Source organism: Ictidomys tridecemlineatus, chromosome 4, assembly GCF_052094955.1.
Source record: "Ictidomys tridecemlineatus isolate mIctTri1 chromosome 4, mIctTri1.hap1, whole genome shotgun sequence".
Classification (NCBI taxonomy): domain Eukaryota; kingdom Metazoa; phylum Chordata; class Mammalia; order Rodentia; family Sciuridae; genus Ictidomys; species Ictidomys tridecemlineatus.
Window position 1 is genome coordinate 102,422,627 of NC_135480.1, and position 22,857 is coordinate 102,445,483.

The 22,857-nt window shown below is 35.7% G+C and overlaps 1 protein-coding gene across 3 annotated transcripts in view; it reads left to right on the top strand.

Moving 5' to 3' along the window:
* The window catches only part of Cbl (Cbl proto-oncogene), a 100,145-nt gene that overhangs the window by 4,982 nt on the left and 72,306 nt on the right, over positions 1 to 22,857 (top strand). The gene's annotated exons all lie outside the window — the stretch shown is intronic.

Below are 22,857 nucleotides of genomic sequence, written 5' to 3' on the forward strand. Positions count from 1 at the left end.
CCTAGACAGGAAGAGGAAGGATACAGCAGGATTGAAAAAAATTTGGGGGGGGTTACCAGGGATTGAGCTCAGGGGCACTCAACCACTGAGCCACATCCCCAGCCCTTTTTTGAAATTTTATTTAGACATATGGTCTCACTGAGTTGCTTAGCACTTCTCTGTTGCTGAGGCTGGCTTTGAACTTGCTTCCCGCCTCAGCTTCCTTGAGCTGCTGGGATTACAGGCATGCACCACTGCACCCAGCAAGGTTGAAAATTTAAGGCAAGCTTGGTGACACACTTCTATAATCCCAGCAACTAAGGAGAATTGCAAGTTTGAGGCCAGCCTCAGCAAGTTTTTGAGACCCTATTTCAAATTAAAAAATGAAAAGGGCTGGGGATGTGGCTCATTGATTAAGCACCACTGGTTCAATCCCTTGTACCCCAAACCAAACTAAAAAAAAAAAAAGAATAGGGAAAATGAGTGGAGTTGAGGAAGGAGATTTACAGGGGTGGGAAGAAATGGGGAATTAAATTGACATATTGTACGTATGAGACCATATCACAGATAATTCCACCTTTATGCGTATCTGTAAAGCACCAATTTTAAAAAAAACTGTAATGAAAGGAAGATCAGTGAAGTAGAGGAAGGGGAAATAGGTGGAGGGAGGAAGGGACTGGAGTCAGAAATGGAGCAAATTCTATTTTATTTATGTATGACTATGTCAAAGTGAATCCCATTATTATGTATAACTACAATATATTAATAAAAAAATTAAAAGGCAGCCTGGGCAATTTAGTGAGGCCTTGTCTCAAGATAAAAAGGGGGGCTGGGGATGTGGCTCAAGTGGTAGCGCGCTCGCCTGGCATGCGTGCGGCCCGGGTTCGATCCTCAGCACCACATACCAACAAAGATGTTGTGTCCGACAAGAACTAAAAAATAAATATTAAAAATTTTCTCTCTCTCTCTCTCTCTCTCTCTCTCTCTCTCTTCCTTCTCTCACTTTCTCTTTAAAAAAAAAAAAAAAAAAAAAGATAAAAAGGGCTTGGAGTATATCTCAGTGGTAGAGCACCCCTGGGTTCAATTCCCAGTACTGCAGGGAATAAAACAACCATCTCCTTCTTCATCTACTGCTAACCCTACCTGTGCCCTGTCCCCAAAAGAATCTTAGGTATAATTCGTGTAAGAGGTACTTAGTTAAATTTTGTTTTGTTTTGGTGCTAGGGATTGAACCCAGGGGTGCTTTATCCAACCATTTTTTTTAAAATTTATTTATTTATTTTTTTTTTAAAGAGAGAGTGAGAGAGGGGGACAGAGAGAGAGAGAGAGAGAGAGAGAATTTTAACATTTATTTATTTTTTTCTTAGTTCTCGGCGGACACAACATCTTTGTTGTTATGTGGTGCTGCTGAGGATCGAACCCGGGCCGCACGCATGCTAGGCGAGCGCGCTACCGCTTGAGCCACATCCCCAGCCCCAGCCATTTTTTATTTTGAGGCAGGGTCTTGATAAGTTGCTTAGGGCCTTGCTGGATTGCTGAAGCTGACCTGAAACTTGAGATCCTCCTGCCTCATCCTCCCAAGCTGCTGGGATTTTAGGCATGTGCCATCATGCCTGGCACTTAGTTGAATTTATAAATAAATATTTCATCTGTCTTCTTGCTCACTTCCTCCTTTCCTCTTTTTACATTTTTTTCTTCCTATGTTTGCATGCTCACTAAGTCCCAAGCCGGGTATTAGGTGTAAGTTCTTACATTCCAGGAATTGCATTATAAGTGATACATGTGATAAGTGACTACCAGAGAAGCATGTCCAAAGTGAGATGGCATCTTTTAAAGAGTTTACGCGTGGAAACATATTTCTTCTGTGTTTATCTTAACCGCTGAAGCTTATAAACTCCTGAGGGCAGCAGTATAACTGACTTATCTCCTGGAGTATCCAGTTAAGGGGGTTATTCAATAGAAGGTACTTTTTAAGTATTTGTTAAATTAATTGTGTGTCCCGTGGAATTAACTGAAAGGAAAAGATATGGGGTTGAGAATTTATTTTAATCACATCAAGTTAATTTATTGCAGTAGCCCTTTATGGATGTCATCCTTGTTTTATAGATGAAGATATTTAGGTTCAGAGAGAGTTAATAGTGGAGCCTAAATTCAGGATTACCCACTTCCAAGGCTAGTAAATTCTTCCATAGATTTCCTTCTCACATATTCAACAAAGCCTCAATCACAAAAGCCACCATAGTTATGTGCTACATAACAACTATTCAGTCAACCACAGACCACACATACCTTGCTGGTCCCAGAAGATACTAATGAAGCCAAAAATTTCCTCTCTCCTTATGACATAATAGGGCAATGCATTACTCCCATGTTTGTGGGGATTCTGGTGTAAACATACCTACTGTATGTCATTTGTACGAAAAGTATAGCACATGATACCATATGTTAATGAGTATGTTACTAGTTTATGTGTTTACTGTGCTTTTTATTTTAGATTGTACTCCTTTAATCTACTTAAAAGATAACTAACTATAAAACAGTATGTCCTGTTTGCCCTGCATCTTGTATTTATTGTGTCTCTTGTATTCATTGTATCAAGAGCCACAATGAGTGATTGACCTTCACCATGCCACCTAGGTCTATGTAAGTATACTCTGATATTTATACAGTGGTGATCTCCTCAAGATGCATTTCTCAGAGGGTAGTCCCATTAAGAGATTGTATTTAGAAGGTATCCTCTGCAGATACAGAACAGCAGTCCTTACTCCCCTCACCCCCTCCACCCCCATTCATTAAAGCAAAGTGGACATTCTCTTTAATGATATGTCAAGATAATGTTTAAGCTAGTACCATTTGATGAAATAACGGCTACCAAATGTATGTATGTATGTATTTATGTATTATATGTGTGGTGCTGGGGATTGAACCCATGCTAGGCAAGCACTGTACCACTGAGTACATCCCTAGCCCCCGCTGATGCCTACTTTTAAGTTAAGGATTAGTGTTTTCTTCAAATTATGTGTGCTGATTATTTTTCATGGTGAACATAGAAGCTTATATATATAATTTTCCCATTATAGTTAATTAATGTTATCTATGGTGATATTTACCACTTTTTCATTTCAGTTTATCAATACATCTATCTCTTCTCCCACTAGAGCTCTTCAGGACTAAGGCATTGTCTTAACATAGTCTTTCATTTTCTGTCTTATTGGAAGAATCAGTCAGGAATATGTTTTTGAGGGTTGAATTAAAGTAGCATTTACTTTATCTTATAAAGGTAGTATAACAGTCATCATAAAACATGAGTGTATTATTTTTATGTCTATTAAGAACTCCCCAAAGGATATAAAATTTATAATTTTCTTACTGTGTGGGAAACATGAGTCAGTTCATGAGATTAGTGACTTTTTTTTTTTTTTGGGGGGGGTACTACAAATTGAACTCAGGAGTGTTTTACCATTGAGCCTACATCCCCAGCCCTTTTTATTTTTTATTTTCAGAGTAGGGTTAGGTCAGGAGAGAAGATAATCTGCTTTGTTCACTTGTGACTTTGGTTTTTGGTGACTCTGGTTATAGGAAAATCTATTTTTTATATATTGTTTGCTAGCAGTATACTTACAGAGGACTGATAAATCATGATCAGTTATTTCCTCAGTCTAATTCATGTTATGTTCAAATATACAGTAACATACTGTGCAAAGTTATTTTCCTAATGATTAATTTAGTGCATTAACGGAATAATGAACTAAGTATTAATTTGAAAACTGAATCCAAATTCCACTTTACATTTTCCAATGAAGTTGCTAATTTTGATCTATATTAGGTTTGTTAGGAGAAGGAGATTATAACAAGCAAGTCATTGTGAAATGTTTTCATGATTAGCACATTTTGTGCTGGAAGGAAATAGGTGGGAGTAGTCAACCAGGAGCACTGGAAGCCAGCCTCAACTCTGTCCCCACAATGTTCCTTCCTGCAGAAGCTTCCAAAAGGAGGGAGAAAGGGTGCTAATGATGACATTGGCAGTGCATATCCACTGGGGAGATATGGTGCCACTACCATGATATAGCTGTCAGAAATCAATAGTGATTCTAGTTTTCTCTTTGCAACTTTTGGAATGGGCAGTGAGTCGTGCTTAGCATACTTCGCTGCCTGAGTACCTTCTCACAGCCACTGCTGACTGCTTGCTGCCTTCCCTCTGGCTTAGATTTGCCATGGAAGAATGCTTAAAATGAGGCCAGTTCATTGGTGCTTCATTGAGTGGGATTGGACCCTGATTCTTGACTTCTCTTTGTTCAGATTTATTTCGAACAGCAGTACTTAGCTGTAGCACTCTTTGAGAAAAACAAAAGCTATTTATGATTCATAAAATATACAGAACAAAATGTAAAAGTCCCCATTTCCTCTCATTCTCAAACAACTACCCTTTCCAGACATATCCAGTGTCTACAGTTGAATGTCTCTTCCTCTAGCCAGCCCTTGTATCTTTTCCTAAATGGCTCTGAGAAAATTGCATGGACAGCATCATCTTTGAGAGTGATTTATTGACTTGAGCAAGTAGTTGACCTCTTAGCATTTGCTACTTAAGACTGACAACCATTATTAATTCCTTATATTGTAGCTCAGTTTACAATTTCACATCTGTTAATATATAAGGAATTTCAGTGTGTCTTATGAGATTTTTATAGATTAAGTAACCTTTCCAACTTGTTCAGCTTCTACTATTTAATGTGGATCTTGAACAGGTGTTCAGACAATATCAAGTGATATCTTGTAAAACTAGTGATTCTCAGACTGTGATGTGAATTCAGATCATTTGGGGTTTTTGCCAGAATGGAGAATCTGAGTAGGTCTGGGGTGGAGCCTGAGATTCTGCATTACTTACTGGCTCCTAGGAGACATGAATGCAGCTGATGTAGCAGCTATGTACTGCAGTTAGCTTTTATTTTAGAAAAATTTGGCAGTTTTTTTTTTTTAAAAAACAGCAGTAAAATATTTATGTTTAAGATTTTAAAGATGAGGTGGGAGGGAGGGGGGAAATGCTGGGGAATGATATTGGCCAAATTATGTTTGTACATGTATGAATATGTAAGAATAAATCCCATCATTATGTACAACTAATGCACCAATAAAAAAAGTGGAAAAAGATCCACATAAAATATTGTTTTAGTTGTAGATGGACACAATATCTTTATTTATTTTTATGTGATGCTGAGGAGTGAACCCCGTGCCTCACCCATAGGGACAAGTACTCCACCACTGAGCTATATCCCCAGCCCTGGAAAAAATATTTTAAAGACAATGTTCTTAAGTTATGAAATTAATACATACTTAAACATTTTTAAGCAGAAGTAGAGATTTTTTTTAAAGGGTTCTGCAATTTGAAAAAATATTTGCTAAATTATAGCAAATTATTAATATGGAAATGTTATTAATATATATAGGTGTCCCTGAGAAACATTTTCTTTAAAAAAAAAAAGACTGTATAAGGGGCTGGGGATATATATAGCTCCCTTGGTAGAGTGCTTGCCTTGTGTGCACAAGGCCCTAGGTTCAGTCCCCAGCATCAAAAAAAAAAAAAACAACAAAACACCAAAAGACAAAAAACTGTATAAAATTAAAGACTGTATAGAACTTAATGATGTGAATATATGTAGATTTATTTAATAAATTCATATTGATGATTTTCTAAGTTTTTTTAATACTTTTATTTAATTTATTTATTAATAGTTGGGCTGGGGTTGTGGCCCAGAGGCAGGGTGCTTGCCTACCATGTGTGAGGCACTGGATTCGATCCTCAGCACCACATAAAAATAAAATAAAGATATTGTGTCCATCTATAACTAAAAAAGTAAATATTAAAAAAAATTAAGTTGTGCCAAAGATTGAACCCAGGGCCTCACATGTACTAGGCAAGCACTTTACCACTGAGCCACAACCCCAGCTCCCTTAATATTAGAAGTAGTATTACTTACTACAAATACTAATTAGAAGTATTACTTCTAATGTTACTTAATATTAGAAGTAGTATTCATCATAGTTTCTTTCTTTTGTGAGTACTGGGGACTGAACCCGGGGGCACTTTACTACTGAGCCACATCTCTATAGCCACAAACTTGCTGAGGGCCTTGCTGAGTTGTTGAGGCTGGATTTGAACTTTCGTTCCTCTTGTCTCAGCCTCCCCAGTCTCTGGGATTACAGGTGTGGACCACCATGCCTGGCAGTGTATAGTTTTAAAGTATTTCAGTTTCTTTTCTGAACTGGGCTTTAAAGCCAGGGCCTTGCACATTGAGTCCTTTTTATTTTTTATTTTGAAAGAGTTTCACTAAATTGCAGAGGTTGGCCTAGAACTTGTGATCCTCTAACCTTCGCTTCCTGAGTAGTTGGGATTACAGGTGCATGCCACCATGCCCAACTCTGAAGTATTTGCTTAGAAAATTCCTAGAAATGCTATTGTTGGGTTACAGGAATCATATATTAGAATTTTTAAAATCCTTATTTTGGCCAGGCACAGTGGTGCACATCTGTAATTCTAGCAACTCTGAAGGCTGAGGTGGAAGATTGCAGGTTTGAGATTCAGCAACTAAGGGATCCCTGATTCAGATTTGGAAAGTAAAAATGACTGGGAATGTAGCTCAGTAGTAAATGCCCTGGGTTCACATCTTTTACCAACAAAACAAAACATATTTTGCCACATTTTCCTCCAAAGAAAATCTGCTTCCACCATCATTTCTTGTCTGGCTTGTTGATTTAAATAAAGTAGCTGGTTCCTTTAGGTGAAAATTAGGTTGGCACCTCTCCACAGTCACAGGTTTTTTTTTTTTTTTGGTACTGGGATTTGAATCCAGGGGTCCTCTACTACTGAGCTATGTCCCCAGTTCTTTTATTTTTTGAGACAGGTTCTTATTAAGTTGCTGAGGCTGACCTTGAACTTGTGATCTTCTTGCCTCAACCTCCTGAGTTGCTGGGATTGGCCTAGTTCACATTCATGTTTTTATTGAGCACAAACCAGGTGTTGGGGTGTTAAAGATGAGCCAGGGTTCACAATTAACAGTTTGTGGGTATAGCTGAAGTGTGTAAACAGCTCTGGGGCTCCTCTGTGGGGTCATGAACCAAACCATTACTTAATCCTTGAGGAGATAAGAGAGAAGATTAGGGAATGGAGAGCATAAACCAAGCTGGCACCTATGCAATGCTTTGATCCATATTTTTGTTGAAATTAATATATAGCATCCAAAAGCATTGCAAAATCATTTAACCTGTAGTTCATGTTAAGTATTTGATTTGAAGTTGTATTGATAACTCTGGATAAAGAATTATATTTTCCTTTTAAAAATAGAATCTATGGAGCTGGGTTGTAGCTCAGTGGTAGAGTGCTTGTCTAGCATGCATGAGGCACTGGATTCAATCCTTGGCGCCACATGAAAATAATAAAGGTACTGTGGGCTGGGGTTGTGGCTCAACGGTAGAGTGCTTGCCTAACATGTGCAAGGCTCTGGGATCAATCCTCAGCACCACGTGCAAATAAATAAAATAAAAAAGGTATTGTTTTCAGCCACAACCTAAATAAATATTTTAAGAAAGAAAGGTATTGTGTCCATCTCCAAGTTAAAAAAAAAATTAAAAAAATAACCCATGTATAAAAGCTGCAAGCTTAATCTATCAGAACATGTCAGCTATTTAATTTCATACATTATAGTGAATGTATTTTTTCTGCAATTGATGTGATAAATGAAAGTAATGAGATTGGTATTGAGTTATAAATGGCATGGTGTTTTAAATAAACGCTCATGGGTAGTATTTGAGAAGTATTATGTAGTAATTACTATTCAAGAGCCTGAATGGGATTTTGATAAGTCAGTAATGGAGAATAGTAATTAGAGGTGTAAGGCTTTTTTCTTAAGGCCATTATCTAGTGATAATACTTTTTTTTAAGTATAGGTTTCTGATTTGTCTTTGAAAAATATGAATCATGAGTTGTTGTTTAAAGCCTTTACTTTATATTTGTACTTGTAAGACTATTGAACGTATTCAAATTTATGAGATTATGGAATTTGTAAAATTTGAAGCTTTAAAAGACATTAGAAATAAATTGATTACTTTCATTTACAGGTACAGAAATTTAGATCTTGGGTGGCAAATAACAAATCTAAGGTCATATATTTGGGAAATGCCAGTCACCAGACTAGATCCCAGGGCTCTGGACTTAAACACTATTATCCTTTGCCCTGTCCCTCCTGTTCTCTTGAGCAAGGTTGATTCTTTTAAAATGGTAACAAATTTTTACATGGTGTATATATATCTCCACATCATGAGTATACATATATTTTTCATTTTTATTTTTTATTTTTGGTTTTACTAGAGATTGAGTGCAGAGCCATTCTATCACTGAACCACAACCTCCTAGACTTTTTAATTTAACTTTGAAACAGGGTCTTGCTCAAATTGCCCAGGCTGGCCTCGAACTTGCAACCCTCCTTCATCATCCTCTGGAATCACTGGGATTACAGGCATGCACTACTGTATCCAGGTTTCTTCTTATTTTTAATTTTTTGTTCGTTTGTTTCTGGGTAGCAGGGATTGAACTCAGGGGCGCTTGACCACTGAGCCATATCCCTAGCCCTGTTTTGTATTTTATTAGAGACAGGGTCTCACTGAGTTGCTTAGCGCCTCACTTGAACTCAAGATCCTCCAGTCTCTGGGCTGCTGGGATTATAGGTGTGTGACACCATGCCCAACCTCTTCTTATTTTTGTAGCATAGCTCTTTAGGCATTTTTTTTTTTTTTTTAGATATGGAAAACTTTGAGATAATGAATAATTTTCCACGGATAAGTTGGGGTCTACAGAGATAAAAGTACTTAAAGCAAAAACCCCACCTCATTCGTGAATTATGATAAGTGAATATTCATTCTCAAAATATTTATTGAGGTAACACTGTGTGTCATGTGGTTCTTGGAGCTGGAGTGCTCTTGTGAAAACAACAAATAAAAGTTCCCAACCTTAAAAAGAAGTCCTATAAGCATATAGTTCTGCCTAAATGGAAATAAAAATTCCTTAGTGTTAGTAAAATAACAGTAATAATAAAAATAAAATTAAAACAGATAACCCAATCAATAAATGGGCAAAGGAGCTGAATAAGGTTGCAGAAGAAATATAAATGATCAGCAAATATATTAAAAAATGTTTACTATCTCAAGCAGTTAGAGAAATGCAAATTAAAACTACACTGAGATTCCATCCCACTCAGTTAGAATGGCAATTATCAAGAATACAAGTAAGGACTGGGGTTGTGGCTCAGTGGTAGAATGCTTGCCTCACATGTGTTAGGCACTGGGTTCAATTCTCAGACCGAATATAAATAAGTGAATAGAATCAAAGTCCATCAACAACTTAAAAAAGAATATAAATAACAGGACTTGGGGTGTGGCTGAGTGGTGAAGCACTTGCCTAGCATGTACAAGGCCCTGGGTTCCATCCCCACATATCCATCAGCTGCAGTGAATCCACCTAATTTGAGTCCTGATTGAAAAAAAAAACCAGTAATAATTTAAAAAAAATACAAGTAACAATAAATGTTGGTGAAGAATAGAGAAGAAGGTACACTCATACATTACTGGTGGAACTGCAAATTGGTGCAACCACTCTGGAAAGCAATGTGGAGATTCCTCAGAAAACTTGGAATAGAACCACCATTTGACCCAGCTATCCCACTTTTCCGTATATGCCCAAAGGACTTAAAATCAGCATAGAGTATCACAGCCACATTAATGTTTATAGAAACTCAATTCAGAATAGCTAAGCTCGGTGCCCTTCAAAAGATGAATGGATAAAGAAAATGTTGTATATCTACACAATAGAGTGTTACTCAGCCATAAAGAATGACTTTACGACATTGCCAGTAAATGGATCTGGAGGCTACCATACTAACTCAGTGAAGTAAGTCAGTCCCAAAAACCAAAGGTGGTTTTCTTTGATATGTGAAGCTAACCCACAGAAAATGGGGGGGGGGGCTCGGGTGTAAAGGAAAGAGTAGAAGTGCAGTAGATCAGACAATGGGGAATGGAGGGAAAGGAGAAGGGGATAAGCAAAAGGAAGACAGTGGAATGAATCTCGTGTACACATATGAAAACAACACAGTGAATCCCACTACCATGTACATCCATAAGAATGAGACTCTAACTAGAATAAGATATATTCCATGCTTATATAATTATATCCAATAACTAAAAAGAACCAATAAATAAAAAAGTCTTGATTGTGCCTGAAAATGGACAAAAAAGTTAAGCAGTAACAAAAAAAGACATACTTTTAAACTGAAGACTGTTAACATTATTGTCCCTTATCTTGTATAGTGATGACCAACAGACATTTATTAAACATCTTTATGGACAAGGAAGTTGTGAAACACTTGTGATGCTTGGTTAAATAAAATGGAATAATTGTCCTTGAAATTGAACATTTCACATGCATACAAATATAATCAAAGAGTCTACCCACTGTAATGCTGATGAAGGAGCTGGGCACAGAAAGTGAAGTTAGTATCTATAGAACTTTTTCCTATGAAAAATGTGATAGGTCAAAACATCAAGTTTAGATAGGTGATGTTTGTAAAGCTGCATTATACTTTTTGTGTATTTTGGCATACAATAATGTTGTACTATATAATTATATAATTTGCGTAAAAACATTCTGCATTCAAAACAGAATTAGGTATAGATACTCTTGCTTATGTCTTTTGCTTTTTGTGATCATAACACTCTTCAATTTTTTTCTTTTGACCATTTAGCCTTGGCAGAGGCAAAAGGAGGAATGAAGCCAGTGAGAGGCTATTATGAATGTAGTATGTGGCAGCTGTACAAGGATACTCTTGGTTTCCCAGAGCTAAGCACGTTTCTAAATTGTTCTGAGTGATGCTGTAAATATACAGGGAGAAGTAAACAAAAAGCAACCATTTTTGCTACTGTGAGACTTGGAAAGTGAAATAAAGTTGACCAAATGGAGGCCAAACTAAGCAAGAAAATATTTTATTATATTTTAGAAATTTTTTGGTGGATGTTTGTTAAGCTCAGAGGTTAACTGCCAATTTAAAATTCACTAAATCAGAAAGGCAGGTCATTTTGACATTTGATGTTAACTATTCACTTGAATTACCCAGGTCCTTTTTTTGCAACCTTATTTTATTTTTTTTTAAAGAGAGAGAGGGGGAGAGAGAGAGGGGGGGGGGAGAGAGAGAGAGAGAGAGAGAGAGAGAGAGAGAGAGAGAGAGAGATGAGAGAGAGAGAGAATGAGAGAATTTTTAATATTTATTTTTTAGTTCTCGGTGGACACAACATCTTTGTTGGTATGTGGTGCTGAGGATCGAACCCGGGCCGCACGCTTGCCTGGCTTGAGCCACATCCCCAGCCCGCAACCTTATTTTAAAGGTTACATATTTATGTTATTTTTTTTCCCCCCAGAGTATATTCTAGGCCTTTTTTCCTTCTTCCCCTCCCCTTTTTTCCCCCAGTGCTGGATTGAATCCAGGGCCTTGTAAACACTGTGTCACTGAGGTATAACTCCAGCCCTCCACTTTTTTTTTTTTTTTTTCCTCCTCTCTGGATACTGTGAATTGAACCCAGGGACACTTCACATTTTGAGACAAGGTCTCACTAAGTTGCTTAGGGCCTTTTAAGTTGTTGAGGCTTCCCTTGAACTTGGAATCCTCCTTTGTCATCGGGATTACAGGTACCACCTGTACCATCATGCCCAGCTCCAGCCTTTTTAAAAAAGTTTTATTTTAAGACAAGTCTCACAAAGTTGCCCAAGCTGGCCTTGAATTTGAAATCCTTCTGCCTTAGCCTTCTGAGTAGCTGTGATTACAGATGTGTGCCCATCACACCTAGTTTATATCTTCTTTATGGTCTGTGTTAGTGTTCCATAGTTCAAGACTTGGTGTTGTTAGAGGAGTGCTGATTTCCCTGGTCACGCAATGATTCATCTTAAAAAGATCTTGAGTAAGTGGATGTTTTATCTTCAAATGATCTTTTCAAGGTCACATTCTAAGTAAGCACAAGTTTGTGGAAGGCACATTGCTTTAGTTTCAAAATGCATTTGAATCAAGTGTTTTAGAGACATTTTGTGGTGTAAGGGCTGGTATTTTTCAGTTCATTGTCATTAAACACTGATTGATTGCATATTGTAGGCTTACATTGTACGTGTAACACGAGAGCAATTTTAATTTAGTATTTTGGCAGTGTTGTTGAAGGGTAAAGGATAGTATACTTCTTTCCCAGAGATGTTAGACACATTTTAAAAAAATATTTATTTTTTAATTGTAGTTGGACATAATGCCTTTATTTACTTATTGATTATTTGATTGGTACTGGGGATTGAACCTAGGGCCTTGTGTATGCGAGGCAGATACTCTACCAATTGAGCTATATTCCTAGCCCCTATTTATTTATTTTTATGTGGTGCTGAGGATCGAACCCAGGACCTTGCACATGCTAGGCGAGCACTCTACTGCTGAGCCACAACCCCAGCCCATGTTAGACACATTTTTTTTAAAAAATGTTTATTTTTTAGTTGTAGCTGGACACAATACCTTTATTTAATTTATTTATATGTGGTGCTGGGGATTGAACCCAGGGCCTTGCACATGATAGGTGAATGTTCTACCACTGAGCCACAACCCCAGCCCCTAGACACATTTTAATTACATATTATGGCGTTAGCTGCATATTATTAGCCTGTATTTTAACCTCAGCTCTGGTGTTAATACATTAGGGGGAATATGGGTTGGTATGTGTATCTCTGGATATAAATACAATTTTTTTTTTTTAATATTGGAGATTCAACTCAGGGTGTTTTGTCACTGAGCTACATCCCTAGCCCTTTTTATTTTTTTATTTTTAGATGAAGTCTTACAAAATTGCCCAGGCTGGACTGCCAACTTGAGAGCCAAGACACTGGGATTATACACGTGTGCCTAGCTAAATTTAAATATTTTTATTAGAAGCTGTACTTCGTTTGGACCTTTGAAGGGGTGGATACCCTAGCTTTTGCAGGTTGTTGATTACCTTTTCTTCTGTTGCCTGCTTCCTTTTGCCTATTCCTTGTTTGCTAGAGACTGTAGGCTATATGCTCTAGGATGGTAGGAATAATGTTATCAGCTTTAGGGAGTTAACAGAAAAGCTGATGTGAGGTCTACCATTCTACCTTATCTCTCTCTTTTTTTTAATGTACAAATCAGTAAACTTCTGAATACATAAAAATCCAGAAAACAAATTTTTCTTAATTTTGAAGACATTGTTCACTGGCAAAGTGCCCTACGTCAAAAGAGGTGCAAAAGAGATGGGTATTGCCTGTATTACCTGGGCTGGAGTTGTAGTGGCTATTCATAGATACATTTCTACTACTGATCAGCACAAGAGTTTTGTTTTGCTTCTGGCCTGGGCCAGTTCACCACTTCTTAGGCAGCCAGTGGTCCCCGCTCCCAAGAAATCACCATATTACTGCCAAAGTTAGTGTGGACGTCCCTTCTGCATCTGTAGAGCACCCTATAGCCTGGTACTCCTAGGCTCAAGTGATCCTCCTAAATAGCTGGAATAGCCAGTGTACACACTGCTCCTGGGTATTATTTGGCTTTCTATCAGCTCTTGCAGATAAATCTGGTCAAGTTCTAAGGAAATGGTGGGGGGAATTTATGGGTGTCAACCTTACCGGCAAATTTCAGGCTTTTCATAAACATTTTGTTATGAGATAGGCATTATCTTTCAGATAAAAGTACAGGCTCAGGTTAAGAAGTTTTCTCAAGGTTAATTGACCTACGTTTTGATGTGGTTGTTTGATGCAGGTATTTTTGTTTGTTTGTTTAGTACTAGGGATCAACCAAGGGGCACTTAACCCCATCCCTATTCTTTTCTAATTTTTTAAAAAATTAGAATCCTTTAAACTTAGAATCCTTCTGTCTCAGGCTCCTGAGTTGCTGGGATTACAGGTGTGCACCACCACACTGGCTGTTTGATGCAGTCTTGTCAAAATATTAAAACTTTATTTAGTCCTTTTAAATTTTAATTGGAAACTTAAATTTAGGGCTTTATCATAATGTCTTCCTGGCAATTCCCTGCCTGTTCCACAAATCTCTTTTTTTTTGCAGGGGAGGTGTTTATTGGGAGTTGAACCCCCAGGGCAATTTACCACTGAGCTACTTGCTAAGTTGCTGAGGGTCTTGCAAACTCTGGCCTTGAACTTATGATTTTCCTATCTCAGCCTCTCGAGTTGCTGGGCTTACAGTTGTATGCCACTGAACCCAGCCACAAATTTCTCTCTTTTTTAAAAAATATTTTTTAATTGTCAGTGGATCTTTTATTTATCTATCTGTCTATTTATATGTGGTGCTGGGGATTGAATCCATGACCTCACACATGCCAGGCAATCGATTTACCACTGAGCCACAATTCCAGCCCCCACAAATCTCTTAGTTGGTCTCTCTACCTTATTGACTACTGACCTTTGTATTGCTCAGACATATTCAACTTTTTCTCACTTGAGGATTATTGGAGTAGTTGTTTCCTCTGCTGGGGCTACTCTTCTGATTGTGTGTAGTTGTGTCTTTCCTGGAATTTCATCTCAGCCTCAATGTTACTAGAGAGTTTTCCCTATTTACTACTTTAAAATAGTCATCCAATATCTTTTGTTACATTGCCTTAATTTAATTCTCAGCTGAGAACTGGATATTTTTCTTGTTGATTTCCTTTTTATTGTCTGATGCCTCTCAGATTCCAGACCTTGTACCTAGCCCCTGGTATATATTTGTTGAATGGGTGTGTTGAGAAGAACCACATCCTTTAATTTACTGGTCTCTATATCTATCAGTTGTCTCTATCTAAACCTCACTCCCCCCACTTTTTTTTTTTTTTAATTGTACTTGGGGCTGGGGTTGTGGCTCAAAGTAGAGTGCTCACCTAGTATGTCTGAGGCCCTGGGTTTGATCCTCAGCCCCATATAAAAAAAATAGATAAAATAAAAGTATTGTGTCCATCTACAACTAAAAAACAAATATTTAAAAAAATTGTTCTTTTTAGGTATACATGGTAGTAGAGTGTATTTTGACATATTATACATACATGGAGTGTAACTTCTCATTCTTTTGGTTGTACTTGATGTGGAGTTACACTGGTTGTGTATTCATATATGAATATAGTTATGTCTTGATTCATTCTACTGTCTTTCCTATTCCCACCCCCCTTCCCTTTTCTTCGCTTCATTCCCTTGTCTAATCCAACAAACTTCTATCCCCGCATTGTGTGTTAGCATTCAACATTTTCAGAGAGAACATTAGGCCTTTGGTTTTTTGGGACTGGCTTATTTCACTTAGCTTGATAGTCTCCAGTTCCATCCATTTACCAGCAAATGTCATTAATTTCACTCTTGTTTATGGCTAATATTCCATTGTGTATATATACCACATTTTCTTTTCCATTCATCTATTGAAAGGTACCTAAGTTGGTTCCATAACTTAGCTATTGTGAATTGAGCTGCTATAAACATTCATGTGGCTGCATCACTATATATATAGTATATACTGGTTTTAAATCCTTTGGGTATATACTAAGGATTTAGATAACTAGGTCAAATAGTGGTTCCATTCCAGGTTTTTTGAGGAATCTCCATACTGCTTTCCAGAGAAGTTGCACCATTTTGAAATCCTACCAGCACTGTATAGGTGAACCTTTTTTCCCACATCCTTGCTGACATTTACTATTACTTGTGTTCTTGATAATTGCCATTCTGACTGGAGTGAGATGAAATCTCAGTGTAGTTTTAATTTGCATTTCTCTAATTGCTAGAGATTTTGAACATTTCTTCATATATTTGTTGACCTATAGTATTTCTTCTAACATGAGGTACCTGTTCAGTTTTTTTTTCTCCAATGTATGTTTATAGTGCCCTTGTCTATTATGAGATAACTGTATTTATATGGGTTTATCTCTGTGTCTTCTATTCTGTACCATTGGTTTTCATGTCTGTTTTGGTGCCAATACTATGCTGTTTTTGTTACTATAGCTCTGTAGTATAATTGAGGTCTGGTATTTGCCTCCTGCTTCACTTTTTTAAAAAATATATATTTTTAAATTGTAGATGGACACAATATTTATTTACATGGTGCTGAATAACGAACCCAGTGCCTCATACATGTGAGGCAAGCACTCTGCCACTGAGCCACAATCCCAGCCCTTCCTGCTTCACTTTTCTTGCTAAGGATTGCTTCTGGGTCTCTTTATTTTTCCAAATGAATTTCATGACTGCTTTTTTCTTTTTCCATGAAGAATATCATAGGAGTTTTAATAGGAATTGCATTAAATCTGTATAATGCTTTTGGTAGTATGGCCATTTTGACAATATTAATTCTGCCTATCAAAGAACTTGGAATATCTTTCCACCTTCTAAAGTCTTCTTCAGTTTGTTTGTTTGTTTCTTTCTTTCTTTCAGCTTGCTGACAGGCAAACTTTTTTTTTTTTTAATTTATTTTTATGTGGTGCTGAAGATTGGCATGCCTCATGCATGCCAGGTGAGTGCTCTACCACTGAGCCCCAGCCCCAGCTCTTCAGTTTTTTTCTTTAGTGCTCTGTAGTTTTCATGTAGAAGTGTTTCATCTTCATTGTTAGATTGATTCTCACATATTTTATTTTTAACACTTTTTTTTTTTAAATTGGTACATTGTGGTTATCCTGGTTTTTTTTTCAGAATAAAACATGTTCGGTTTTCTCTGAAAATAAAATAATCAATCCAAATCTTTCAATACTTTTCTTAAATTGACATATAAAATATTATATATTTATAGGTATCCTAGGTCCTTATTTCTTGGTTTTAATGTTAGACTCTTCTCCTGTATGAGCTAAACTAGGGATCTACTATATAAATATTTTTATTAACTATTTCTAAATTATCACTTGACTTTCAAATGAGGTTTTGGAATGTAACACTTCTTAATTGGGAATTATCTGTTTTATTTATTTATTAGAGCTTTATAGTTACACATAGTATTTGGGTTCATTCCGACAAATTCATATGTGCATGGACATTAATTTCAGTTCACGATAACCCCAGTGTTAGTTTTATTCTTAACTCTGCAGTTTTTAGAATATAATTCTTCTGTGATGGAGCCTTTTTTCTTAACTAAGTTGGTCCCTCTTGGCTTGAATACTGCATAGGATGAGCAGCTTCCTAAAATACAGTTAAAACATTTATGCATTGAATATTTTTGTTGGTTCAACCTTTTATTTGCTGGGCTTATATAGGGCAGTTTTTCAAGATTTCTAGATATAGTCTAGGTGGAATGTCATGGACATCATTGTACAAAATACATGTATGAAGACTTGAATTGAGTGTCAACATACTTTATATACAAACAGATATGAAAAATTGTGGCATATATGTGTATTAAGAATTGTAATGCAAAAAAATCAAAGTACATGTATAAAGGCATGAATTGGCAAGAACATACTTTATATACAGAGACATGAAAACTTCTACCCTATATATGTAGTAAGAATTGTAATGCATTCCATTGCTGTCGTGTATTTAAAAAAATAAAATCAATAAAAGATAAAAAAGAAGAAATAGTCTAGAGAGAATAATATACCTAGTTTTAAAATTTTCATATTGCCTTAACATTTGAAGAGTCCTTAACGATTAGTTAGTAACTGGAAATTTTGCAATTGTTCTATGTGTTCTATGAACACATAGTTCACTTCTGAGGAATCTATTCTAAGGAAAAATCTGATGTATAGAAGAATAAAACACCTTAGTGTGTTGATCACAGTAGTAATTGTAATAATGAAGACTTTAAAACAACAAAAGTATTTAGAAAAGATAATTAAAGATATGTTTTGGTATATCTATAGAGTGAAATCATTCAGACATCTTTTTTTTTTTTTTTTCTTGGTACTGAGGATTGAACCCAGGGACACTCTCACTGAGCTATGGCCTTACTCCTTTTTTATTTTTTATTTTGAGACAGGGTCTGGCTAAGTTACTGATGGTCTTAGATGTGTGATTGTTCTGCCTCAGAATGTGGATTTTCTGGTGTTACAGCCTTTGCCACCACACCTGATCTCATTTAGACATGTTAAGAGTTTGTAAAGAGTTTTTGATAACACAAGAAAACAGCTTTTTAAAATTTTTATTTTGTGATACTGGGGATTGAACCTGGGGATGCTTTACCACTGAGCTGTATCCTTAAAACCCTTTTAAAAACATTTTATTTTGATTCATGTTGTAAGTTGCCCCGCCTGACCTCAAATTTGCAGTCCTCCTGCCTCAGCCTCCTAAGTAGCTAAATAGGGGTGTGTTACTACATCTGGCTCAAAAACAACTTATATATATATATACTTAAAGCCTAAATTTTTAATTTTGACAGACTTGATAAAAAAGAATGAAGTGGGAATTCTAGAACTGAAAAAAATATAACTGATTATTAAGAGTCAGTGGATGGATAGAGTTTGCAGCATAGATATAGTTGAAGAGAATTGTTGAAGTAGAAGGTTAAGTCAGGAAAAAATATTGATACTGAGATAGAAGGGTAGAGAATACTGAAAAGCATAAAGAGACAATAGGGTATATGTAATTAAAGTTTTAGAAGAGAAGAAGAAGAAAAAAGAAAAGGAGAAAAAGAATGGGGCAGAAACAATATTTGATGAGAATTTGGCTATGGATTTTCCCAAACTGATGAAAATTATCAAACCACAAATTAAAGCTGATCAGTGGTATCAAGCAGGAAAAATATCAAGAAAATCCGCCTGGGGAACATCATAGTAACATTGCAGAAAACAGGTCAAAGAAATCTTAAAGGCAATAAGAGAGTAAGGCATTTTACCTTCAACAGAGCTAGTAAGACCGACAGCTTGACTTTTTAATAGTAACATGGCATAGAGAAATAATAGCATTAAAGTGGTGACAGCGAATAACCACCAATCTTTACCAGTGAAAACATCCCTTAAAAATAGAAAGTAAAGATGTGTTCAGAGAAACAAAAATTGAGGAGAATGTGTAACCAGCAAAACCACCCTTAAAGGGTATACTAAAGGTTGTTTAGAATGGAGGAAGATGATTCCAAATGGATGAAAATGTTGGGAAGGGACTGTTATGTGGGTAAATATGAGTGAATTTTAGTTGTATAAAATAATAGTAATAATGATGTGGACTTTAAAAGAATTAAAGTATGTAACAGTAATAGCACTGTATTTGAAAAGAAAGTAAATGGTGATAAATGTGTTCCAATGCCCTTGTATTGTCTGGGAAGTGGTAAAAGTGCTAATTTTATGGAGGAATTTGTAAATGAGAGATATATGTTATAATCACTTAGGTAACCACTGAAAGAATAGTAAAAGGATATGTATTTGATAAGCTAGTGGTGGAAAAAAATGGAAAAATAAAAATTTAAAAAATGTTTAAAACAAGAAGGCAAGAAAGAGGAGATACAACAGGCAAGGCACATAGAGAACAAATAGTAAATTATTTTATTATTTATATGAGGTTCAATACTTACTAGGTGAGCTATGTAAAATTGGCAATATTTAGCATAAAAATAGCAATTTTATAATACATTAAATGTAAATAGATCAAATTAATTAGAACCAGAGTATCTAATTAACTAACTATATTCTGTGTATAGAGTCACACATTAAATGTGAAAATACAGTGAAGTTGAAAGTAGAAAATGGAAGGAGATATATCATGTAAATACCAAGGTGAGAAAGTTGGTTTAGCTGTGTAAGATAAAATAGACATTAAGGCAGAAATGTTATTAGAGATAAAGAGAAATATTTAGTTGGCAAAGGGTGTATATAACTTTATAATTGCATTATTTAAAAAAAAAGAATGCAATAACAGGAATTAACTCATTAATCCTTACATGTTACCATGACTTTGAAGAATTAGTTTTGTTAAGTTAACTAGTTTGGGGGGATTGCATATGAGGCAGGTGCTCTTCCACTGAGTTATGTCCTACCACTTTTTAAAATTTATTTTGAGGCACAGTCTTTCTGAGTTGCCTACGCTGGCCTCTTAAGTAGTTGTCCTCTTGCTTCAGCCTGTCAAGTAACTGTGATTACAGGTGTACACCACTGCACCTGGCATGATTTGTGCTTTTTGTATTATTAAAAATCTTGCACTGGGGCTGTGACTCAGTGGTAGAGCGCTTGCCTCACACATGTGAGGCACTGGGTTCAATCCTCGGCACCACCTAGAAATAAATAAACAAAGGTATTGAGTCCATTTACAACTAAACAAAAACAAAAAAACCTTTTGAGATATAAAATTCAACTAATTCTGTTTTTTTCCTGAAAGCTTTAAAGTTTTTTTCTTTGAAATCTTTTGATTCATCTGACATTTGTTTATATAATGCATAACACACAATTTCATTTTATTTCCTGTAATTTGTCTCTTGAATTCTTGATTTGTAATGTCACATGATACTGAATTTCCATTTCTGCCTGGGTCTCTATCAAGTTTGTCTTTCTGTTCCGTTTTGACCATTTGCCTTTGGCCAACATCATGCTAATTTTAACAATAAGTCTTGATAGCACTTTGGGTAAATACCTTATGATTTTTCAGAGTTTTTTGGCATGGGCTTTAGGATCACCTTAAGTTTCATTCTTTTTTTCCACCTTAAGTTTCATGGAAAATGTTGAAATTTTAATGGGTAATATAATGAATTTATACACTAATTTGGGAGATAATTGCAATTTTTTAAAATATAGAATCATTTTACCTATAAACAAGGTAGATTTATTTGTCTTTTATCTTCCTCAGTGAAGTTTGAGTTTTTCTTTATAAAAGTCTTTTTTTTTCTTTTTTTTTTTTAATACTGGTGATTGAACCCAGAGGCCCTTTACCATTGAGTCACATACTCAGCCCCCACCCCTTTTTAATTTTAAATTTTGAGACAGGGTCACTAAATTGCTTAGGGCCTCACTAAATTGCTGAGGTTGTCCTCAAACTTGTGATCCTCCTGCCTCACCCTCCTGAATTGCAGGAATTAGAGGTGTGTGTCACCATGCCCAGCTTTAAAGTCTTTTATATCTTTTGATGTATTCTTAGAAACCTTAAATTTTTATTTAAATTTTAGAGCTGGGATGTAGCTTAGTGGTAGAGTGCTTGCCTAGCATGCTTGAGGCACTGGGTTCGATCCTCAGCACCACATAAAAATAAACAAGTAAAATAAAGGCATTCTGTCCATCTACAGGTACCCCCCCCAAAAAAAAACCCAATAAATAAATAAAAAGATTTTAAATGACAAAGTTATATTTAAAATTATTTATATAATATTTAGGGATGCTGTTGATTTTGGTGTGTCTATCTGAAATCACACTTCAACTAAACTCTTTTATCATTCTGATGTTTTGTTCTTTCTCTTTGATTTAATTTTCTTCATGATAAATTATGTCATCCACAAATAAAATTTATTTTTCCTTTCGATTATTATTTCACCACCTTTATATTTATACCTAAATAATATAGTCTAGATAGATATCTTTGAACAGTAATACATTCATGCATATGCAAATATTATATGTATTTTCTTCTTGGTTTATTTAGATCAACTAGGAAGGAGAAGTATCCATGTTATAGTTAGGCAGCTGCATATTTTAACAAATATACCACAAGTTTATGTATGTGTTGTTGATGGATGTTTGGGCAGTTTCCTGTTTTCATGACAATGCTTTTTGTATGTTCTTGGGTATTTTTTTATGACTTTCCATGCATGTATCTGCAGGTTCATAAGAGTGTACAAATCTTTAACCTGACAGTATAGTGCTGAACTGTTTTTCAAGCTGTTTGAATCAATTTAGATTTCCACTGACAGTATTTGAATGTTCCTTTTGTTCCATATCCTTGCCAGTGGTTGATGTTGCCAATTTGGTGTTCAGGTAGCTGTGATCTTAGAATTTTCATTTTCCTGATTGTTTAACGAGGTTAAACACTATTCATGTGAATGTTAATTGGTTATTTGAATATCATCTTTTGTGATGGTCCTATTCAAATCTTTTGTCCATTTTTGTATTAGATTATCTGTCTTACAGATTTTTAGATGTTCTTTATGTATTTTTCATACATATGTTTGGGTACATATTCTGGATATGTTCTGCACATGTCTTCTGATCCATAACTTGTGTTTTTACTCTTTGTGATGTCTTGATTAAAAAAGTTAAATTATTTTTGTTTTAAAATTTTCCCTTTAAAGTAGTAGAATATAATTAATATTTTCCTTTATGATTAGTGCTTTTTATTGTCCTAATTTAAAAAATTTAATAAGGAAGTGATGCAGATAATTTTCTTCTACTATTTGCTAAACCTTTCTAGAGTTGCTTTTCACATTTAGGTCTCTAATGTATGTACATATATATGTATGTATGGTATAGGGTGAGAGTTTGGTTTTTGTTTTTTCCCATATGGATACTCACTTGTTCTTTTTTTTTTTAGGGGGATGGGGGGAGAATAACACATATTTGTCATAAATATATCTGTGCTCGTGTAGATATATTTCTAGACTTTTCTGTTCTGGTAATGTCTGACACAGAAATCCACCTAAATGAAGCACATGCAAGAAGGTGGGAATAAATTACAAATTCAGTCATTGTAACAGATACAAAATGGACTAAATCCACCAGTTTAGAAACAGATTTTACATTGGATTTTTAAAACATGAGAACTCAGAAAAGTTTAAAGCAAAAGATGGGAAAAAGAATTAGCAGGTAAATTCTGAGTGTCTTTCTCTTCTTTGGGAAGGAACAAGTGTCTCAATTCAACTTCATACATTGTTGGGTCTAAGACCTCTCTGCTCCTGTCCCCTAGTGTTTATTAAAACTCAAGCCCTAACAGGTGCTGTGGCA